Source organism: Leucopleurus acutus (genome assembly GCF_964270905.1).
Source record: "Leucopleurus acutus genome assembly, chromosome: 4".
Classification (NCBI taxonomy): Eukaryota; Metazoa; Chordata; class Mammalia; order Artiodactyla; family Delphinidae; genus Leucopleurus; species Leucopleurus acutus.
This window is the reverse complement of record NC_139146.1, coordinates 16,204,689-16,230,096: the sequence shown is the minus strand read 5'-3', so window position 1 is coordinate 16,230,096 and position 25,408 is coordinate 16,204,689.

Below are 25,408 nucleotides of genomic sequence, written 5' to 3'. Positions count from 1 at the left end.
AAATCTGCTCAAAGAATCAATTGAATGAGAGAGTAGATGGAGATCCATTTTAAAACTTTATTTTGAAAAAAATTCTGAAAAGAAATATGGCTTGACATTAATTTGTGAAATTGTAAATAATATGGGTTGCAGAAAACAGCTGGATTAAATCTCTCAACCAAGTGGATTGTACTAACTTCAAATTGTTGCCACAAACCTCAAACCCAAAACAACTCTTTTCTTATCCTCACTTTTAGCTGATGCTCTTGTCAAATATTTTAGTGAGAAAATAAAAGCAGCCAGAAATAAACTTCCACAAGCTCCTGATGATACATCTACCCTCCTACTAGCATATGCTCTGAATTTTTGCCCATTAATAGAGATGAATTTTCCAAGTTCCTATCTAAAATCATCTCCTCCATTGTAGACCAGATCCCATCTGCTTTAATCCACCTCTGCTGTGTTCCTCTATCACTTCTTCATGCTTTCTCCTAAATCATGGACTTTTCCTCTAATTGTTCTCATATGCACGCAAACGTTATTATTTTCACAATTTTAAAATAAATAAACTGAAAACTACTCTTCTCAACAATTTGCCCAAAAACTTCTGCATCATTTCTCTAGTCCCCTTCAGTAACATCCCTACAAAGAGTTATCTATGCCCATTCCCATTCTCTCTTCTAAGTAAGAGTAACAGCAGTTTCATCTGGTGGCCCTGCCTCTACCTAGTCTTCTTTTCCCTACCCACCTGCTTAACACTGGAGTGCCCCCAGTACAGTCTTTAGAACCCTTCCCTATCTATTGCCACTTCTCTGATAATCTCAGAGTTTTAAAACCTATATTCCAATGACTCTCACATTTATGTTTCCAGTCCACACATATTTCCTGAATTTCAGATTCATGTATCCAAATGCTTACTTTAAATCTTCTCTTGGATGTCTAACTGATAACTTATTTTTGAACTGAACTCCTGATCTTTCCATCCCACCCCCACTTCAACCCACCCTTCCCTGGAAAATTCTGCTTTTACAGAGTCTGCCTCTCAGTGAACAGCATCTCATTTTTTTCCATTTACTGAAATCTTAGAGTTATTCTCGACTTCTTTTTTTCTCTCACACCCTAGGTGTATATTTACAATTATAATATCTTCTTGATTTATTAACCCTTTAATTATTATATAATAACTTTTTGTCTCTTGTTACAGTTTTGCCTTAAGGTCTACTTTGTCTGATATAAGTATAGATACTCCTGCTTTCTTTTGGTACCATTTGCTTGGAATATTTTTTCCATCCCTTCATTTTCAGCTTGTGTGTGTCCTTCAAGCTCAAGTGGGTCTCTTGTAGGTGATTTATACACACTGTTACAGTAGTATTCTGATTTTGATCATATACTTAACATTATCAGTGAGTTTATATTTTCATTTGTCTTCATGTTACTAATTAGCTTCCTTTCATTTCAGCTTGAAGAAATCCCTTTAGCATATCTTATAAGCAGCTCTAGTGGTGATGAACCTCCTTAGCTACTTTTATTTTTAATTGGTCTGCGAAAGTCTTTACCTCTCCTTCATTTCTGGAGGACAACATTTTTGGGTAAAGTATTTGTGGTTGGCAGACTTCTGCTTTTAGCACTTTGGATATATCATCCCACTCTCTCCAGGCTTGCAAGGTTTCTGCTGAGAAGCCTGCTGACACCCTATGGAAGTATGTCACAATTCACTTTGTATGTGACCTTGTATGTGGCAATTCACTTTTCTCTTGCTGCTTCCTAGAGTCTTTCTTTGTTTTGATTTTCAAGAGTTTGACTATAATGTATTTTGGTGAAGTCTTCTTTAGATTAAAAGTTATTCTGTCATCTTGCTCTTTCTTATTTGTTTTCTGAATGCTGATTTAGTTCTTTGGTTCCTTTTTGCTCTTTTTCTATCTTCATTTATTATTTGACAATTTTTTGTACCTTCATCTTTTGTGTTTCTACTACAGGTTTTTCCTTTGTGATAATCAAGAAGCTTACATAACACATTTTATAGTTATGATAGTCTATTTTAAGTTAATCACAGAGTTTTATACCAAACTAAAACCTTATGTAAATATTAAGAAACAAAGCATATTTATTAACAGGAGAAAAAGTTTAATATTCTATTTTCACATGATTATATTATGACTGAAAGTGCCTTCTATGCTAATTTACACTAATATGGAAAATGTTTATGATCAAAGTTTTAGTGAAAATTAAAAAAAAAAAACTAGTTACATATGATTATCAGTAGATAAAGACAAACAGTAATAGAACAACAAAGCCAAAAACAAGAACAATAATGAACTACATAAAAAAGAGACTAGAAAAATAGATTATCTTTTTATGAGTTATTTTCTTTGGGTAGTAATTTTTAAAGTTTTTTAATGTTTCTCATGTTCTCTAATTTTTCTTTGTGGGCTTGAGTTATATTAACAATGGGAAAGTGCTAAATTTATTTATTTAATTAAGTACAGCATACACAGATGACTTGATTTAATTTAAAATTGTACTTATAGTAGGCAGCTTCCACCTCCCAAATTATTACACATATTTTTCTCCTTTTGGATAAAACACATGATTTTTAATTTAATGTCCCACCTTCATATGTCTCCATATTTACTCATGTAAGTGGTGTGGAGAATTAACATGTAGACATCTATTGAGATAATTTTCATATATATGATCATCTATATATTTAGTAAAGAATATCTAAAGAAGAAGACCCAAAACACAACTCTGTCCCTTCCTCTCATTAAACTAGTTTCTGAGATTCCTTTATAATGGAATAAAGCTGATAATTTCAAAAGATTCTGAACAATCAATTCCCTTTATACTTGTTGGTTTTTCCTTTCACGAGATGAAATATTGAATGTTCTAAAAGTTAATTTCAAACATTAGCATTATTATTAAATAAGTTTTTTACTTTGGGTATTAAATATTACATATATTTATCTTAATATTCTTTGGTTTTTTCTTAACTTAATGGCCTAAGTTGGCTAGCTTCACTTTCTCTATTTTGCTTCCAATTGTCTTCATGTTTCTTTGTTTAACATCCATTTTTCTGCCTAGTTATGTCTCTGAGGGAATGCTTGTCAGATTCCTTTACTAAGGGAATAGACTCTTGTGACACCCCAACTTGGTGGTTTGGACTGTCTCTCGTTTAGCACACTTTTTTTCTTATTTGTCATGTGGCATTTTGTAAACCATTTCCTTTCCAGGAGTCTATAAAAAGCTACATTTTCTCTGTGGTAGAAAACAAAAATTGTTTATTATTTGTAAATGTACTGAAAACATGACAAGTACTGCAAACTACCTGAGTTTCGAAGTGAATAGAGTCTGACTTATTTCTCTTCCAAAATATGACTTGAAAACATACCAACTAAGAGACATTTTGGGGAAAATGATCTGTAAAATTGTAACACACCTAAGATCAGAAACAGGAAACATCTTTTGGTCTAGAGATATTTTTATTTTATGATTTTTTTCCTTTTGATGTCTCTTCTTTCCATGTAGATGCACTCACTATCACCTTTAGCTTTTGTCTGCCTTTGGAGGAAATTCTTTAGAGTACTCACAGAACTTTTCAAAATAAACTAATTGTTGCTGATTCTCTACCTTTAAAGGGAAAGTACATTTTGGAAACAGTAATTTTAAAACTTTCTTAGCAAGATTACTTAATAGCTATAAAACAGAGATCAGGCATTTTAAAATACCTTCCATAAAAGACAGATCTGTGGATTCTAAGCAAAATGCTATATCAAATGTGATAATAATATAGCCAGCTTGAAAAAAAGTTCATAGACTAATGGAATGTAACATATCCATTATTAAATCAAGACAATATACTAATAAATGTATGTTCATTTAACTTCTTAATACATGTTCTTTAAGTAAAATTGTTCCATTTTGTGTTTAAACTTCAGTGTTAGAGGTACAAATTAAGGCTAAAGATAACTCCCCTTTGTAAAAAGGGAAGAAAGATTTTAAGGGAGCAGAATGAATCTAGGAAACAAAGTATATAATTTAAAAAACAACCATTATTAGTTCAAAGACTCAGTAAGCTTTTCAGAAAACATCACCAAAGATGAAGAGAGGTTTGGAGTTGAAAGCATAGGATTATATTTAACTGTGGTCTTGTTTAAAGTGCTAAATTGCTAAGAAATATCAAATCATAATACCAAGGTTGTAGCATTTTACTGGGAATGAGTAAATTTTATTGATTTACAAAGAAAAATTAAATGGCATTTCGGAAATCCGTGTAATTAGTGTTGGTGTTTCTTTCTATAGTCACCTACCACTGATTTAGACCTAAATTTGAAGCATTACACTAGTTAGGTATATGGCTATCAGCACCTTGCAGAAGAACACATGTGAGGGTACTGGATTTTTTTCTTTCCTTCTTTCTGTTAATTGGTTCTTCTAGTTTTCATTTTCCTGTAACTTTAAATGAAAAAAATCAAGTTTGTGTGTGTAGCAGGGGGGTACCTAGGAAAACCCTAAGAACTATGTGTCTGTGTGTGGTGAGATTGAGAGTAGGTGGTCTAAAGGGTCATTTGACCTAGCAAAGGGGCCAATGAAAGGAAAATAGTGTGTGAACCATTAATCTCAAGCTTGTTTACACAACTGTAATTTTGTATTGCTTGTTTACTGCCACTCTGATGACAGAAACAGTTCTTCCTTGACTTAGCAGCAGGCTCCTGGACATCATGCTTAAAAAATTATTTGTGATAACAAGTGATGATAATATTTAATAAAATAGTTTCATATAATCTGATACTTTTAAGTGGGAATGATCTTTGACTATGTTAAAGAATTGACAAATTAACTCTATCAGGTAAATATTATGGCTTTAGTGTTTACATTTCTATAAAAATAACTTAAATTTGAGAAAAATAATATGTTTCTGCAATGTAGTAATATGTACTTCTAGAGAACAGTTTCTTTTTTTTTCTGTCATACCAGATTATTGGCTTAATATATATTTTGAAGATCTTTTATATGCACTTTATCCATTATCAGTGTTATAAACTCTTTGGGTATTTTATTCATGCTATTTCCATTGAGTTTTATCTCCAGGTGGACTCTGTTTTAAAAATATACATTTAGGCTAAGTAGTCTTTTTGGTAAAGTTTCCAGAATTTCTGCATAACAGGTGATTAGTTTGTGACGTAAATAAAGTCCAAAATAAATTGTGAAGATCTAAATTGTGAAAATCTATCTTTCACCCCAAAATGTCTTATTTCATTTAAAAATTTCACTGAGTGTCTACATGTACCAAGCACTAGGCTGAGGATGGAACACAAAACATACCCATTCCAAGACTCCTAGAATTTGTAGCTGTGGTGGAGACTGGGTTGAACAAAGAAATAATTCCATAATATGAGTGTGGCATACTCTGATGAGAGGATACTTTAAAATGTTTACAGTTCTAACAAAAAATAGTTCACTCATAGATATTTTCTTGAAAATATACAAGTACATGGTTTAAGGTGAATGCCAAGTTTGAATGAAAACTACTCTATACCATAAGAAAATGTGTAGTGAATACAGAAAAAAAAAAAGAAACAAAGAAACTGATCTGAATGTTTTATTTACTAATCATTAAACAGCTAGTTTGATTTAACACTTTTTTCCTGATTTGATGGGAGTTCTCAAACTTCTGACTGTCTGAAAATCTTGAGAAATGAAATATTTATTTCTAGCAATAAAGTGGCTGATTGAGATAGTGATTCTCAAGGTCTGGGAGCTTTATATCATTATCATGTGTCTGGGTTGAGAGGAGGCATGTGTAGTTAAAACAAATTCCATTTCTCAATTGATTTTGGCACATCCTACCAATAAGCAGGAAAACTTTTTCCCTTCTCTCTCCTTGCCATTCTTTCCACTAACTAATAACTAATTAGAATAGCTAATTAATTCTAAATGATTTTAGAAAAATGTATACATGGTAGAGATCTCAGAGAATTCACAGCTAATTAAAAGAGGTCTCTCAGTGGAGCTGACATGAAAACTATACCAAGAACTTTATAATACTGATAACACAATGCATCTAAAGAATTAAAAACACTTAAACATATAATATTTGTCCACCAGGATTAATTACTAAAATTGCTACTTTTTACAAGAGTTAAAAATGTATTTTTTCCCCTGAAGTTAGGTTTTTTTTCATGCAAAAATAATCATGAGCTATAGAGCTTATCTGCTTCTTCAATTAGCTTCATTTTCAATTATATATTATATATATATATAAATATGTATAAATATTCTTTAAAAATACAAAAGTTTTAGGAAATTGGATCAGCGTTACTTGAAAGGAATTGTTTACTTTTTAGAAGTCACATTTTCCAGCTCATGTGGGATAAAAAATTAGGTTACATTAGAGGCAGTTTCAATGTCGTACATAGTATCTAACTGTCATGTGCTTAAGTTAATGTGGAAAGAAAGAGCTCTATGTTGAAGCGTGGAAGAGGTGAGGAAAGAGCGAAGAAATCGGATCCAAAATCTCTCTGTAGCTTACAAAATTCCAGTACCAATAAACACATAAAGTCTGGGAAACCAGACTGAACCCACAGGATGCTCAATGAAAAAGGAGAGCTATTTGAAATACTAATTATTCCTTCAGTTTAAAAGATCAAGCTTTACCCCCAAGGTATGAAATGATTACACATGCATAGAACAGCTGGTGGAAGTTGAATGAGGATGTCAGCAACGCTGATAACAGAGGGGAAGATGTGTGGGCAGAAAGCTTCAAAGGGAAATTGACTAGTGTATGTGCTTAAAAGGAGCACTTCAGTATTATAATCTGATCACTTAATTTTGTTCTTTTATATTCCATTTCTATTCCTAGATGTCCTTAGGACTGGAAAAAAACTAAACAGCTTTCTGTGAAAATGAAAGATGCTAATTTAATTTACTAGAATCAAATAAAAAGCAAAAATCACAGATTCTTCCTACATCTCAGCATTTCTTTTTTTACTTTTATTTTTCACATATTATTCCATTGCTATATTAATTTTGTTGATGAAAAGAAAAGAATATTGTCTGTAGTTTTTAAGTCAAAGTGTCTGCTTGACATTTACCCTGGTAAAGGACCCTTCATGAATTTATTTATTGTAACTATAGTGTTATTATTTTAATAACACTCAGACTGTCTTGCTTTTCTCACCTGATGGAGTTAATTCTGTAGCCCTGTTTCCTTTGTATCCACCACAGTAGCACTGGGCACATGGCCCAAACTAGCCAGAGTAGTACATTCTCTGGTTCACAGATAAGCATGTGGTCCATACCCAGCCAATTAGTGTTATGTTGTCAATTAAAAATAGTTCTAGACTTGTATATTCACTTTATCATAGGAGGGATATTCCCTATACCACTGTAACCCTAACTTTGGTCACGGTTTAAATATAAATAAGCAGAAGACAAGATCCTGAAAGAAATCAAAATTTTAACTTAAAAAAACTAAACAACAACAAAAAAATCAAACTTCTGTTTTCTAATTGCCAAGTAAGGAGCTTGGAAGTGGCTAATCCATCCTAACAACAAGTAAAAGGTTGAACAAACTGAAAAATCTACAACTCCTTTTAGAGTCATTGGAGAAGTGATGTCAAAGAGCAAATAACTGTCACCAAAATTGGAGCTAGACGAACACAGAGAATCATTATAAACCCATGAGAAGAAATGTCCAAAGGAACCAGTTCTGGAGTATGAAAATCTAAACTGTAATTGTTGAATTGCTGGAGGCTTATGTGGCCAAATCTGAGAGTTACAATCTCCAGGGTAACCCAGGCATGGAGGGGCTCTGCTTTTGTGAGTTTTACTTCCAAGAGCTTGACCAGGTTCTCACAGTGACTATTTGAAAAAAATCCCTTCCAGCAAGGGAGGGAAAAGGAAACATTTTCAAATATGTCACAACACTATATTGTTAACAATGCCTTTCCTCAGGAGAAACTAATTTACCAGAACGTAAGCTATTGGAATACGAACAGAGCCTAACCAACCTGGGGGAAGGGAAATAGTTAATTCTCACTTGCTCTAGTCTTCCACACAGGGGAAGGGAAATGCCCAACTCCAGCCCATTACATCCATCCTGTCCTACAAAAAGGAGTGGGGACTGAGAACACTAGTGAAGAGCTTCACAGTTCAGAGACACAGGCTCATTAAAAGACTGAAATCTAATCATAGGACTATAGAATGCTTTTGTCTCTCCACATCTTACTACCACTTAGTAAAGGTCTATTTATAGCAGTTTCTTTGATTAAGCACATCATGCACAGATTATCAAAAACAAAAAAAATTACAAGGTATACTAAACAGCAAAAAGCACAGTTTGAAGAGACAGAGCAAACATCAGACCCAGACTCAGATTAAGCAGGGATTGTGAAACTTTCAAACTGGAAATTTAAAACAACTTCAATTGATATACGAAAGTCTTTACTGGAAAAGAAGACAGCATTCAAGAATATTCAAGATGGACATGTAAATGGAGAGATAGAAATTCTGAGAAAGAATCAAAAACAAATGCTGGAGATTGAAAGCACTCTAACAGAAATGACAAATACCTTTAATGAATTGATTAGTAAACTGAACATATTTGAGGATACAAATGTTGAGCTTGAGGATATTGCAATATAAACCTCTAATACTGAAAAGCACAGAGAAAAAAGACTGAAACATACAAAACAATTTCTAAGAACTATGGAAAATTACATGTGTAACATACACATAATGATAATACCAGAAGGAGAAGAAAGGGAGAAAGAAATATAAGAAATATTTGAAGCAATATTGACTTAGAATTTCCCCCAAATTAATGTTAGACATGAAAGCAAAGGTCCAGTAAACTCAGAGAACACCAAGAAGGATAAATGCAAAAACACAACAAAACAAAACAAAAAGTACACCAAGAATATCATGCTAAAACTGCAGATATTCAAAGATAAACAAAAAATCTTGAAAGAAGCCAGAGTAGAAAAACACCTTATCTATAGAGGAGCAAACATAAGTATTACATCTGACTTATCAGAAATCATGCAAAGAAAAACTGAGCGGGATTAAATATTTAAAGAGAGAAAAAAAAAGTTACCAATTAAAAATTCTATACCCTGCATAAATACACTTCAAATTCAAGGAGAAAGAAAGACTTTTTCAGACAAACAAAAATTGAGAACTTTAGGGAAATTGGGAATTTGTTGCCAGGAAACCTGCCTTGCAAGAAATGTTAAAAGAAATTTTTTAGAGTGAAGAAAATTACATATAGACTTCAGACCTAGGGACACCTACAGACTGAAAGTGAGGGAATGGAAAAGGATATTCCATTCAAATGGAAATCAAAAGAAAGCTGGAGTAACAATTCTCATAACAGACAAAATAGACTTTAAGATAAAGACTAGTACAAGAGACAAAGAAGAACACTTCATAATGATCCAGGGATCAATCCAAGAAGAAGATATAACAATTGTAAATATTTATGCACCAAAACATAAGAGCACTGAAATACATAAGGCAAATGCTAACAGCCATAAAGGGGAAATCGACTGTAACACAATAATAGTAGGGGACTTTAACATGCCACTTTTACCAATGGACAGATCATCCAAAATGAAAATGAATGAAGATACCCAAGCTTTAAATGATACATTAAACAAGATGGACTTAACTGATATTTATAGGATATTTCATCCAAAAGCAACAGAATACACTTTCTTCTCAAGTGATCATGGAACATTCTCTAGGATAGATCATATCTTGGTTTACAAATCAAGTCTTGGTAAATTTAAGAAAATTGAAATCATATCAAGTATCTTTTCTGACTACAACATTATGAGACTAGATGTCAATTACAAAAAATGTGTAAAAAATTCAAATACATGGAAGCTAAGCAATACACTACTAAATAACCAAGACATTACTGAAAAAATCAAAGAGGAAATGAAAAAATCTGTAGAAATAAATGACAATGAAAACACGATGACCCAAAACCTATGGGATGCAGCAAAAGCAGTTCTAAGAGGGAAGTTTATAGCAATACAATCCTACCTCAAGAAACAAGAAACATCTCAAATAAGCAACCTAACCTTACATCTAAAGCAATTAGAGAAAGAAGAACAAAAAAACCACAAAGCTAGTAGAAGGAAAGAAATGATAAAGATCAGACCAGAAATAATTGAAAAAGAAATGAAAGAAACCATAGCAAAGATCAATAAAACTAAATGCTGTTTCTTTAAGAAGATAAACAAAATTGATAAACCAATAACCAGGCTCATTAAGAAAAAAAGGGAGGAGTCATCTCAAAATAATTAGAAATGAAAAAGGAGAAGTAACATCTGACATTGCAGAAATACAAAGGATCATGAGAGATTACTACAAACAACTATATGCCAATAAAATGGACAACCTGAAAGAAATGGACAAATTCTTAAAAGCACAACCTTCTGAGACTGAACCAGGAATAAACAGAAAATAAGAACAGATCAATCACAAGCACTGAAATTGAAACTGTGGTTTAAAATCTTCCAACAAACAAAAGCCCAGGACCAGAAGACTTCACAGGTGAATTCTATCAAACATTTAGAGAAGAGATAACACCTATCCTTCTCAAACTCTTGCAAAATACAGCAGAGGGAGGAACACTCCCCAACTCATTCTATGAGGCCACTATCACCGTGATACCAAAACCAAACAAAGATGTCACAAAGAAAGGAAACTACAGGCCAGTATCACTGATGAATATAGACACCAAAATCCTCAACAAAATACTAGCAAACAGAATTAAACAGCACATTAAAAGGATCACACACCATGATCAAGTGGGGTTTATCCCAGGAGTGTAAGGATTCTTCAATATATGCAAAGCAATCGATGTGATACACCAGATTAAAACATTGAAGGGGAAGAGCCATATGATCATCTCAGTAGATGCAGAAAAAGCTTTCAATAAAATTCAACACTGATTTATGATAAAACCCCTCCAGAAAGTAGGCATAGAGGGAACTTACCTCAACATAATAAAGGCCATATATGACAAAATGACAGCCAACATTGTTCTCAAAGGTAAAAAACTGAAATCTCTTCCTCTGAGATCAGGAACAGAACAAAATAAGGTTTTCCACTCTCACCACTATTATTCAACATAATTTTAGAATTTTTAGCCACAGCAATCAGAGAAGAAAATGAAATAAAAGGAATCCAAATCAGAAAAGAAGAAGTAAAACTGTCACTGTTTGCAGATGACATGATATTATACATAGAGAATCCTAAAGATACTACCAGAAAACTACTAGAGCTAATCAGTTAATTTGGTAAAGTAACAGGATACAAAATTAATGCACAGAAATCTCTTTCATTCCTATACACTAATGATGAAAAATCTGAAAGAGAAATTAAGGAAACTCTCCCATTTACCATTGCAATGAAAAGTATAAAATACCTGGGAATAAACCTACCAAGGGAGAAAAAAAGACCTGTTTGCAGAAAATTATAAGACACTGGTGAAATAAACTAAAGATGATACAAAAAGATGGAGAGATATACCATGTTCTTGACTGGAAGAATCAACATTGTGAAAATGACTATCCTACCCAAAGCAATCTACAGATTCAATGCATTCCCTATTAAACTACCAATGTCATTTTTCACAGAAGTAGAACAAAATATTTCACAATTTGTATGGAAACACAAAAGACACTGAATAGCCAAAGCAATCTTGAGAAATAAAAACAGAGCTGGAGGAATCAGGCTCCCTGACTTCAGACTATACTACAAAGCTACAGTAATCAAGAGAGTATGGTACTGGCACAAAAAACGAAATATAGATCAATGGAATAGGATAGAAAGCCCAGAGATAAACCCATGCACATATAGTCAGCTTATCTTTGACAAAGGAGGCAAAAATATACAATGGAAAAAAGGCAGCTCCTTCAATAAGTGGTGCTGGGAAAACTGGACAGCTACATGTAAAAGAATGAAATTAGAACACTCCCTTACACCATACACAAAAATAAACTCAAAATGGATTAGAGACCTAAATGTAAAGCCAGACACTATAAAAGTCTTAGAGGAAAACATAGGCAGCACACTCTATGACATAAATCACAGCAAGTTCCTTTTTGACCCATGCTCTAGAGAAATGGAAATAAAAACAAAAATAAACAAATGGGAGCTTATGAAACTTAAAGACTTTTGCACAACAAAGGAAACTATAAACAAGATGAAACGACAACCCTCAGAATGTGAGAAAATATTTGCAAAAGAAGCAACTGACAAAAGATTAATGTCCAATATATAGAAGCAGCTCAATATCAAAAAAACAAACAATCCAATACAAAAATAGGCAGAAAACCTAAATAGACTTTTCTCCAAAGAAGATATACAGATTGCCAACAAACACATGAAAGGCTACTCAATATCACTAATTATTAGAGAAATGCAAATCAAAACTACAATGAGGTATCACCAGTCAGAATGGCCATCATCAAAAATCTACAAACAATAAATGCTGGAGATGTGTGGAGAAAAGGGAACCCTCTTGCACTGTTGGTGGGAATGTAAATTGATACAGCCACTATGGAGAACAGTATGGAGATTCCTAAGAAAACTAAAAATAGAACTACAATATGACCCAGCAATCCCATTACTGGGCATACACCCTGAGAAAACCATCATTCTAATAGAGTCATGTACCACAAAGTTCACTGCAGCTCTATTTGCAATAGCAAGGACATGGAAGCCACCTAAGTGTCCATCAACAGACGAATGAATAAAGAAGATGTGGCACATATATACAATGGAATATTACTCAGCCATAAAAAGAAACGAAATTGGTTATTTGTAATGAGGTGGATGGACCTAGAATCTGTCATACAAACTGAAGTAAATCAGAAAAAAGAAACAAATACCGTATGCTAATTCATATATATGGAATCTAAAAAAAATTTTTTTAAAAAAAAAGGTTCTGAAGAACCTAGGTGCAGGAAAGGAATAAAGATGCAGATGTAGAGAATGGACCTGAGTACCCAGGGAGGGGGAAGCGTAAGCTGGGACGAAGTGAGAGAGTGGCATGAACATATATACACTACCAAATGTAAAACAGATAGCTAGTGGGAAACAGCTTCATAGCACAGAGAGATCAGCTCAGTGCTTTGTGACCACCTAGAGGGGTGGGATAGGGAGGATGGGAGGGAGACGCAAGAGGGAGGAGATATGGGGACATATGTGTATGTATAGCTGATTCACTTTATTATAAAGCAGAAACTAACACACCATTGTAAAGCAATTATACTACAATAAAGATGTTAAAAAAGTGCTCAATTAAAACGACAAATGATAGAAAAAGAGTGGAAGACAAAAGTAGAAACAAAGAACAAATACAAGGAACAGAGAACAGTAACAAATATGGCAGATATTAATCCAACAATATCTATAATTACTTTAAACATCAAAGACTTAAAAATACCAATTAAAAGAGATGATCAAATCAGAGTCAATAAAAAAATCAAGACTCCACTATATGTTGTCTACAAGACTCTTACTTTAAGTATAAATACACATAAAAATTAAGAGTAAATAGATGGAGAAAGATATGCCATTTTAACACTAGTCAAAAGAAAGAGGGAATAGCTATATTAATTTCAGAAAGCAGATTTCAGAGAAAGGAAACTATTGTCAATGTAGAATATATGAAAGAAATGGAAAAAAAACCAAACCAAACAAAAAACAAACAATTCTTGGAACTCCTGGAATACAGCAAGGTTATATAATACAAGGTTAATATGCAAAATTGATTACTTTCCTATAAACCTATCTACCAGCAATGAACAAGTGGACTTTGAAATGAAAAACACAGTATCATTTATTTTAGCATTCTAAAACATAAAATACATAAGTATAAACCTAACAAAATATGTATAATATCTATATGAGGGAAACAACAAAACTCTGATTAAATACATCAGAGAAGACTGAAATAAATATATATTCCATGTTCTGGATAGGAAGACTCAATATTATCAAGATATCAATTCTTCCCAACTTGATCTACAGATTCATTGTAATCTCAATCAAAATACCAGCAAGCTACAAGTTATTTTATGGATATCAAAACCTGATGCTAAAGTTTATATGGAGAGGCAGAAGGCTCAGAATAGCCAGCACAATACTGAAAGAAGAAGGCAAAGTCAGAGTACTGGCACTACCAGATTTCACGACTTATTATAAAGCTATAGAAATCAACAGAATGTGGTATTTGAGAAAGAACAGACAGATCAATGGGATGGAGTAGAGAACTGAGATACAGATCAATATAAATGTTGTCAACTAATCTTTGACAAAGGATCAAAGGCAATACAAAGAAACAAAGATCGTTTTTTTCAAAAATAGTGCTGGCACAACTGGACATTCACAGTCAAAAAAAAAGGGAAGCCAGACACAGACCTTATATTCTTCCCAAAAATTAACTCGAAATGGATTTTTAGATGCAGCACCAAAGGCATGATTCATGAATGAAATAATTGATAAGCTGGACTTCATTAAAATTAAAAACTTCTATGTAAAGGATAATCTCAAGGGAATGAAAAGACAAGCCACACACTTAGGTAAAATATTTGCAAAAGAAATATCTGATAAAGGACTACTATACAAAATACACGAAGAACTCTTACAAATCAACAATAAGAAAACAAAAAACCTGATTAAAAAGTAAGCCAGGGCTTCCCTGCTGACGCAGTGGTTGAGAGTCCACCTGCCGATGCAGGGGACACGGGTTCGTGCCCCGGTCCGGGAAGATCCCACATGCCGTGGAGCGGCTGGGCCCGTGAGCCATGGCCGCTGAGCCTGCGCGTCTGGAGCCTGTGCTCCACAACGGGAGAGGCCTCAACAGTAAGAAGCCTGCGTACAGCAAAAAAAAAAAAAAAAAATACTAAGCCAAAGAACTCCCCTGGCTGCCCAGTGGTCAAGACTCCATGCTTCCAATGCAGGGGGCGCAGGTTTGATCCCTGGTCAGGGAACTAGTCCCACATGCAGTTGGCGGCATGGCCAAAAATAAATAAATAATAAGCCAAGATCTTAAAGATTCCTCATCAGAAAAGATGCATGGATGGAAATTAAGCACGTGATGGGACTTCCCTGGTGGCACAGTGGTTAAGAATCCACCTGCCAACACAGGCGACACGGGTTTGAGCCCTGGTCCAGGAAGATCCCACATATCACAGCGCAACTAAGCCCATGTGCCACAACTACTGAGCCTGCACTCTAGAGTCCACGAGCCACAACTACTGAGCCTGGGTGCCACAACTACTGAAGCCCGTGCGCCTAGAGCCCATGCTCCACAACAAGAGAAGCCACAGCAATGAGAAGTCCGAGCACCACAATGAAGAGTAGCCCCTGCTCATCACGACTAGAGAAAGCCCACACACAGCAACAAAGACCCAATGCAGCCAAAAATTAATTCATTAATTAATTTTTAAAAAAGAAAAAATAAGTACGTGGCAAGATGCTCCACATCATCTGTTGTTATGGAAATGCAAATTAAAACAATAATGAGATACTAATACACCATTATTAGAATGGCCAAAATCTGGAACACTGACAACACCAAACACTGGTGAGGGTGTAGAGCAAGGGAAACTCTCATTTCATTGCTGTTGGGGATGCAAACTGGTTACAACAACTTTGGAAGACATTTTGGCAGTTTTTTACAAAACTAAGCATATTCTTACCATATGATCTAGCAATTGCAATCCTCGTTATTTACCTAAAGGAGTTGAAAACTTCTATCAGTACAAAAGCCTGCACATAGATGTTTATAGCAACTTTACTCATAATTGCTAAAACTTGGAAGCAACCAAGATGTCCTTCAGTAGGTAAATGGATAAATAAACTGTGTTACATCCAGACAATGAAAAATTATTCAGTGCTAATAAGAAATGAACTATCAAGCCATGAAAAGACCTGGAGGAATCTTAAATGCATATTACTAAGTGAAATATGCCACTCTGAAAAGGCTACATACTGTATGATTCCAACTATATGACATTCTGGAAAGGGCAAACTATGGAGATAGTAAAAAGATCCATGGTTTCTAGGGGTTAGGGAAGAAGGAGGGATGAATAGGCAGAACACAGAGAATTTTTAGGGCAGTGAAACTATTCTGTATAATACTGTAATGGTGGTTGCATATCATTATACATTTGTCAAAACCCATAGAATGTACAAGAGTGAATCCTAACATAAACTATGGACTTTGGGTGATAATGATGTTTCAATTGTAGATTGATTAATGGTAATAAATGTACCACTCTGGTGTTGATAATGGAGGAGGCTATGCATGTATGGGGGCAGGGATATATGAATAGTTTCTGTACCTTCTCAATTTTGCTGTGAATCTGAAACTGCTTTAAAAAACTGCTTTAGATTATATATATATATATATATATATATATATATATACACACACACACACGCATACCGTTGGTAGTATATATATAATAGTGCATAGCTGATAATGGAGAACCTTTTATTTCTCTGAGGAAACAGGTATATATATATAGAGAACATATATAATAATTATGGTTATTTTCTTTTCACTAATTGTACATATGAAAAGTACATCAATATGAAGAAATAAAATATTTTCAGGTCATTCTTAGGAAAGTGTAACCATATACAATATAATTAATCATTAAAACTTGTTAGCTCATTACTCTTAGAAGACCTCCTATCTCTAAGAAAACCACATTGATTATTTCTGGGTTTTCCCAAATGTCGTGTGCGCTCAAGAACTAGTCATTTCCACCAAATTAGTCATTCTGCAAGTCACTTTTACTGTCCCAGATGATACTAGAAGTACTTTCTGCAGCTCAACAGTAACTCCTGGATTTCCACAGTTAGTAAATCTGCAGTGGTGGATGTCCTAATACTAAGGAGCCAAAACAGTGATACTGTCTACAGTGGACTAGGGGTAGGAAAATGACCACTCTCCTTTGTGATACAGAAATACAGATATGTTTGATAGAGCATGGATGAATTTTAGAGTTCCAATATTGAAGGAGCTAAGAAAGAAATTGATTAAAATAATATGGTCCTCTGGATTCTTTTCGAGTGATAAAGGTTTATTATCATGTAAAACTTAGTATATTTAACTTATCCATGTCTTAGGGTGAGATAGCTTTCACAAAGCTCCTTGGCCACTCAGTCTCTATTTTACTTAGTCTCTTCATATAAGGGGTCCTGTAGTCCCTTTGGGCTGCTCTAACAAAATATCACAGATGGGGTGGCTTATATGTATATAACAGAAAGGTATTTTTCACAGTAGTGGAAACTGGAAGTCAAAGATTAGGGTGCCAGCATGATCAGATGAGTGCCCTCTTCTGGGTTACAGACTTCATGTCGCATCCTCATGTAGCATAAGGGACTAGGGAGAAATGTGGGGTCTCTTTTATAAGGCCCATTTATGAGGGATATATAGCCTCATGACCTAATCACTTCCCAAAGACTTCACCTCCTAAAACCATCACGTTGGGCATTAGGGCTTCAATATATGAATTATGGAGGGAGACAAACATTCAGACCATAGCAAGGGGTTTTTGAAAGTAAATTTTCATGTTATTTTATTAAATGATTAGTTTCAAGTCAAGTGATTTTTGAGAGCATTTTAAGATTTAGATTACATTTTATTTAATTGCAAATGGAAACTCAATCATAGTAAAAAAAATAAGTTCAGACAATAAATTAATGTATACAAAAAACATTCTCTTCCCCATGCCAAGATCACGAGTTTCCTCTTTCAGTGGTGGGGGAGAGGCAGAAAAACAAAATGCTAAAACTTCAGTAATTTCTTGCATATCCTTTCAGAGAATATCCATATTTAAACAAATACAAGAATCTGCCTGCAGTGGGTCAACTGGTGGCCCACCAAAAGATATCTCCACATCTAAATCCCAGAACCTGTGAGTGTTAACTTATTCGGGGGGAAAAAGGACTTGAGAGATGTAATTAAATTAAAGATTTTAGGATGAGGAGATAGTCCTAGATTATCTGGTTGAGACCTAATGCAGTGATAAGTATCTTTAGGAGAGATACACAAACAAAAGGAGATGTGAAGATAGAGGCAGATGGGAGTGATGTCACCACAAGCCAAGGAAGACTGAAACCACCAGAGGATAAAGGAGACATGAAAACAATCCCTAGAGTCCTTGGAGGGGGTGTGACCCTGCTGACACCTTAATTTCAAACTTCTGGCTCCTAGAATTGGGAGACAGTAAATTTCTGTTCTTTTAAGCCACCAAGTTTGTGATAATGTGTTAAGGCACTCCTAAGAATCGAATACACTGACCTTTAATTGAAATAGGTATATACTATATGCATTGATTTTCACTATGATTTTGTACATTGTCTTTGAATTTTTTTTTACATCAACACATGTAAATGCACCAAATTCTGTTAACATCTGAAAAGCATTTCATTATTTGGCTGTATCAAAATTCATTTAACCAGTCTTCTGTTGATGGTCATCTAGGTTGTTTCTGATTGATTGGTACTACTAACACGAACACAATTATTACATGTGCCTGTGCACACATGTAACATCTATATAATAAATTCTCAGAAGTAGAATTATTTTTGAAGGTATGTACATTTAAATATCTCCCCTTCATTCTATTAATCTTTTTTCTCTCCTTCCTAACAAACCCAATCACTGTGCAATACACTAGAGGTATAAAAATCATGTAATTTATAGTTTCTGATGTTTTAGTGGAAGATGTATTGTTAAATAAGTGCACTAAAGGGTCATAGGTATAGACAGTGCTCAGATGGACACATACAACATACAGAGGGATGGTCAATTCTCACTTTAGCAAAGACATGACAGAGACAACTCTTGATTTGAGTCTTAGAAAAATTGTTTGCTTATTAGGCTGTCCCAGGCTGAATGAACAGCCAGGGATTAAAAAAAGAAAGGGGAATGTGAAAGAGCAGTAAATCAATGTACCTGAAGCAAATGTTTTGTTTTTTGGTTTGTGTGTGTGTGTGTGTGTGTGTGTGTGTGTGTGTGTGTGTTTAAAGAGTGCAACAAGAGAGAGCCTAGAGAAGCAGGTGGGTCCAGATTGTGGAGTCCTGAGATAACCTGAGACTATTTTTCTCTATGTAATATGGAGCCAATGAACGATTTAATGAAGAAGAATAACATGGTCAGAGTTGAATTTTCATAAAGTCATTTTGACAGCAATGTAGAAGATGGATTTCAGGGAGTATGGGTAGGGACTAGAGGCCATAATATCAGTTTATCAGCTTGAAGATAAATTTCTATTTCACTTGGCACATTTCAAGGAACCTCAAACTCAATATGTTCAAATTTGTGATTTTCTTTCTACCTAGTACTCTCATGGCACTCTGTATCTCAGTTAAGAGAATCCTAAATCTTTCAAGCAAAATGTATAATATAAATGATTCCTTCTACTATTCTCATGTCTTATGTCAATTTGTCATCAAATACTAGAGGATCTGTCTCAGCGATGTCTTTAAATCCTGGTCTCTCCCCTCAGTCCTTATTTCCACTGCCTTTAGGTCAGACCCATATCCTCTCTTATAAAGCCTATTTCATCTGATCTTTTCATCATCTGATGCCTTTCATCTGATCACTCCTTTCTCCACTTTCTCCACCTATATTTCATTTTCCACATTCCCCAAAGCGTGTTGGTGGTTACCAAAGCCGATCTACAAAATAAATCTGATTATGTCATCTCACAGCTTCAAACGTCCCTTGGTTTTTTTGTCCACAGGATTGGTTTTTTTTGTCTACAGGATGTCCTGCCCTCCACAGTCTGACTGAATTTTTACCCTACCAACCTCTTTAGCACCTGTTTGAAACATTTCTCAATCCCGTTACAGAATCTCTCACTCCCAGAGTACTGGAGGCTTTGCCATGGCTTCACGTCATTTTGTGATCTGTTTCCCTGCCTGAAAAACCTATCTCCTTCTTTATCTGAAAGCTCCAACTATTTTTTTTAAAAGATAGAAATTGTCACTTCCTCTTGGAAAAATCGCCTCACAGCCTATGGCAGAGCAATTAGTTCCATCCTCAGGGTGTTACGATCACATTTTGGTCTTACTTATATTATGGCACTTTCTTTGCTGAGCTATAATCTTTGTATATTTGTGGGTATTTGTGGGTATTTCCACGAATTTTCAATTTTATTCTGAGGAGAGTCTAAGCTATTACACAATACATTTTAGGCACTGACTTTATGATTCTTAAATAATTAGCCAAGATTATAACTTTACTATGAGAATATTATGAAAGAGACAACTTACTCTTCATATAGCTAAGGTTCACAAATGCCATATTTTCTGTGAATAACTGAGGGAATGGTAAGCAATTTTTTTAAAAAATCAGGTTTATGTAGATTGTGTGAAGAATTGTCAACTTTTAGTGGATTTGCTTTTAGTTTAAATTTCTCTTAATGTCAGCAGAGGACCTAATACTGTATACGTAGTCACATAACTTATTTTGGAAGATATTTACAAGTCACATGGTGTTTGAAAGAAATTCTGATCTTACACATTCATGAAGTTAATAAAATATTAGTGAAATTAAACTGCGTGAAATGTTAAAAAGCCTAATATTATGTTGCTCTATTTTCAATTTCATTTTAAAAACAATAGAAATTAGCAAGAAAAATGTAGATACTAGAGTGAACTGAGATTTCAGAATGCCAGAGAAAAATCTAGATACCTAATGAAGACAAAAAACAAGTCCTTCTTAACTTTGAAGTAACATCTAAATTTGGGTGGCATTTTATGACTTCACACTGTCTGATTGAGAAGGGTCATTATGCTTTCAAGACATAATGTAGCACTGAAGTATGAATAATAACTTTTTTCTTATTTAAATTATGTTAGTTTACCAAATGTTTCCTGTCTTTATACCCATTATGCTACATTCCTAAAGACCTCTAGTAAATTTAGAAAACACTATCCCCAAAAGATACCTTAACAATAATATAAATATAGTCAAAGCACACACAGAAGTTCAGTGTGTTCCAATGATACCCTGCCTTTCATACTGAACTCTCTACTTTTCTGCAAACCCATGTATTCTGGGTACAGAGAACATGGTGTGTAATAAATTTAGCTTCCTATTCTTTATGTTTTTGCTTCTGCCTCTCTGTCTTACTAGAATATAAACTCTTTGAGAGCCATTTCTTTAACTTTTTTTCTATTTTTTTCACAAAGCCTAGTGCTTCGTACGAGGCCAATGTTCAAGAGACATAATCTGAATGAGGAAGTGAATGAATGAACAACTGTATACCCTGGCTAGAAACTGTTTTAGCTAGGAGAAAATAGGATAATTTTTTTACACTTATATTCTTTGTGGGGCTTTAAACTTATACAATTTGGGGGGGGGGCTTATTTAAGATATGTAATATACAATAATTAATATGAAATTGCTAAGGCCTCTCTCATTGCTGTGGAAGTGGTCCATGCAAATGAGGGTCTCTGAAGCCACAGCTTCATTCACCATCTGAGACTTTTGTTTAGTACTATAGTAGTATACTATAATAATGGTCTTCTCTGTGGCTGGATTTGTAATCTGTTTTAGGTCATTTTTATCTGAGTGACTCTCCTTAGGCTGGACAGAGACCAGAGAGTTGAGATCTCAGAGGAGACATGCCCTGAAGGAATTCTATTCCCATTAAATGCAAGAAGACTTGATTTGAAGAGTAATTTTTTTTTTTTAAAAGCTGTGGTGGGCCTCTCACTATCGCGGCCTCTATTGTTGCGAAGCACAGGCTCCAGACACGCAGGCTCAGTAGTTGTGGCTAACGGGCCTAATTGCTCCGCGACATGTGGGATCCTCCCAGACCAGGGCTCGAACCCGTGTCCCCTGCATTAGCAGGCAGATTCTCAACCACTGCGCCACCAGGGAAGCCCTGAAGAGTAATTTTTAAACTGTGTGAGAACTAGCATCATTTTCAGGTAAATTTCTTTAGTTTTCTCATATAAGTTTAAAATTCGTTTAATTATTTAATAAAGATACATTGATTACTAAAATTAATGAGTCAGTTGCATTATGGATAATTACACAGATAAATGAATAAAATGAGAGGGAAAGGTAAATGCATAAATGTATGTACAGTTAGAGTGAGCGTGAGAAAGTTCAAATGTACATATATATATCCTATTAGCTCGGTGCAGAGACTTTTTTATTTTTTCCCCACCCTTACACAAAATGGGTTTCCCTCCATTTATTTTAGGGCAGAGCTGCTGATTTGAACTCTAAAGCCTGAGATTACATCTGGGAAATCTGGGTTTTGTCCAGATGGTTTCGTAGGAGGTCTGGACCGCCCATTCCCCATTCTTAATTCCTGCCTTGTTTATATCCAATTTAATGACTGTCTGGCCTCTGTTACTGGCAAAAGGGTGTTACAAATCCCAGTGGTCATTGGTGCAGGTTTTAGCCACAGCTACAGAGAGAAGAGAGGAATGGAAAGGCTGGATTTGGCCGCCTCTCATGCTGTTTATATCTAAACTGTCTCATAAAGTCTGACAAGTACATAATGGTTATTTCTGTTCACGGCACGCCTGGCTGCTGATGCTGCATCACGCTGGTCTCAGGCTTCATGTTTGCAGGCTCCCTCAGACTTCAGTTCTCATGGATTTACTCATCCCTCGGTAAACCGGTTCCTCTCAGAGATTAGCATATTGGATTTAGTTCAGATTCGGTTTGCCAATTCTTGAGGAGCATGTTCTGACACAGCAAGTCTAAGTTAAATAAAAGGCTTAGTGGCCACTTCGGTCTAATAATTTTAGTGTAAATTGAGATATTTGCAAAAATATTTTACCATCATTATATCTTCTCCAGATTTGTCCTTTCTTACCAGTAAAGCTTTTTGGTGACAATAGGATGTGAAAGAGTTACTCTGAATTATCTATGCTTTCCAATGTGAAAATAATCCTGTCTACAATCTTCAAATACTTATTCTGGTATAAGAGCAAAAAAATTTTCATAATTAAACATACATTTATTTTTCTAATTTTTTATCCACTGTTCTGAAGCAGTTTTTATAAGTCACTTGACCTGACCCTTTCTTTTTGTTGTTTTTCTGTTGTTGTTGTCTTTTGTCTGTTTCCACTGTTTGTTAATTCCATGTACACAGGAATGATGCCTCATTCAGATTTTCATTTAAGGCGCTGACACAGAGTAAGTGTTAGGAATGAAAATGAATTATATCGAAGGTGCTAATGTGCTTTGGAGGTTTGGCTTCTTAATGGGAAAACGTTTCTATTACTTTTATAAATCATTTGCAAACAGAATGGTGTAGTGAGAAGCATCCTAGATTTTCAATCAGAATTTAGCAAAGAAAGTACAAGATAAGCCTGGAATATTTGTAGTGTCAAAAAAGACTCAAAACTGATGGGAAGGGCCTCCCTGGTGGCGCAGTGGTTGAGAGTCCGCCTGCTGATGCAGGGGACGCGGGTTCGTGTCCCGCTCCGGGAAGATCCCACATGCCGCGGAGCGGCTGGGCCCGTGATTCATGGCTGCTGAGCCTGCGCGTCCAGAGCCTGTGCTCTGCGGCGGGAGAGGCCACAACGGTGAGAGGCCCGCGTACAGGAAAAAAAAAAAAAAAAAACTGATGGGAAAACCCCCAGAAATCTGCTTGAACAGATTCTTGCTGTCCAAATATGGAATAATTTGATGATCAAAAAATAGTAATAATAATGGATTTAATCTATCCAATAAAATAGCAAATGGTAAGTCAATACAAATATAAAACAATGAATGGGTGTATTGGAAGTCTGATGAGGAATGGAATATTTATTGTTTCAAACTACCTCCTCGTAAAATATGTATTAATTTCAAAGGGGAATAGAAAAACTGAACAGTAGAAAGGCTTGGCTGACATTGTCTTAATCAAGTAGTCAAAGTAAACATGATTAATAATGGGAAAGATTGAAATTGTGTGCCACTTTATAAGATGCACTGAGAAAACCACAACATTACTTCTATGATAGTACTGCCCCAAATCCATAACCTTAATCTAATCAAATGTATTTCAAATTGGTACACATTGTAAAAGTAATTAGCTTATGATCTTAAAGATGTCAAAGTCATGAAAGTCAAGTAAAGACTAAGGAAATATTCCAGACTGAAGGAAAATCAAGAGACATGACAATTAAATGCAACATGTAATTGTAAACTGGATTCTTTAGCATATAAGCCATTATTCAAACAATTAAAGACACTTGAATGGGATCTGAGGCTTAAATGTTATAAATGTATGCATGTTAATCTCATGGTTTCAGTGATGTGTTGTGGTTATAAAGGATAATGGCCTTGTTTGTAGGAAATATACACTAAAGTATTTGAGAGTGATGGGATGGCAACTTATTCTCAAAAATATTCTTTGAACTCTTCTTCCAAGATCAGTAGAGGTTAGTAACAGTTACCAATATTAAAAAAATTAAAAACTAAAAATTAATTTTAGGGTTATAAAATGTTTGTGAGAAATTGAACTGTATTCTGTTTACAGTATTAACTTGCAAAGCAAAAAAATAAACAAATGAATAAAATAAAGTCTAAGCTCAACCTTAAAAATAATGATATGAAATCAATAGTTTTTTTTAATACCAAAGAAAACATTTTTAGAAAGTGGACATAATTTATCAGAGGGAACTACTGAATTAATTAGGATGCCCAAGGAATAATTAAATACAGAAAGCTGTAATACCATGCATAGCATTATCTCTTCAGTGTGACTGTCGCTTCTCATTCTCATAAATTTTTATTTTTGCTACTGTTTTTATATACTGGAATGTACTTTGTGGCACTTAAAGTACATATATTTTTTCTGGAAAAGAATATTATGAAAGGCCCATAACATTTATGTTTATTGACCTCAGCAAAAATCTGGACTATAATTGGAAAATAGAAAATCCATCTGTTTCACTAGAGTGTAATAGACTTTGACTTCCAGACAGGGTAACTGAGTTGTGTTGGGTATCGATATACATTACTACCCACTCATTTGTTCTCCATTTTTATTAGGTAATCCTTTCAAAACAGTCTCTCCAGTGTGAGTCGTAGGCATTCTGTAAAAACATGATCTACTTACTTAGTTGTGGACTACCACCTTTGTCTTTTAGTAAGACAATGGAAAATCTGTTACTCATTAGACATTAATATTTTTTTTTATTAAATCATGTAGGGTGAGCTCTAAAATTTTGTATTGGGCCTAATTATTGCGTTTAAGAGCTTGTATTGATTAAAATATTAAAGTATCAAATTGTTACTTTATCTTATTTGTTTCTAATGAACTTTTGGACTAGTTTTCAGCCTCTTATAAAAGAGAATATTTCATGTTTTAAGATACAGCAATAGCTTTACATAATCATTACTGATGATTATTAATGTGATCTAAGTTTA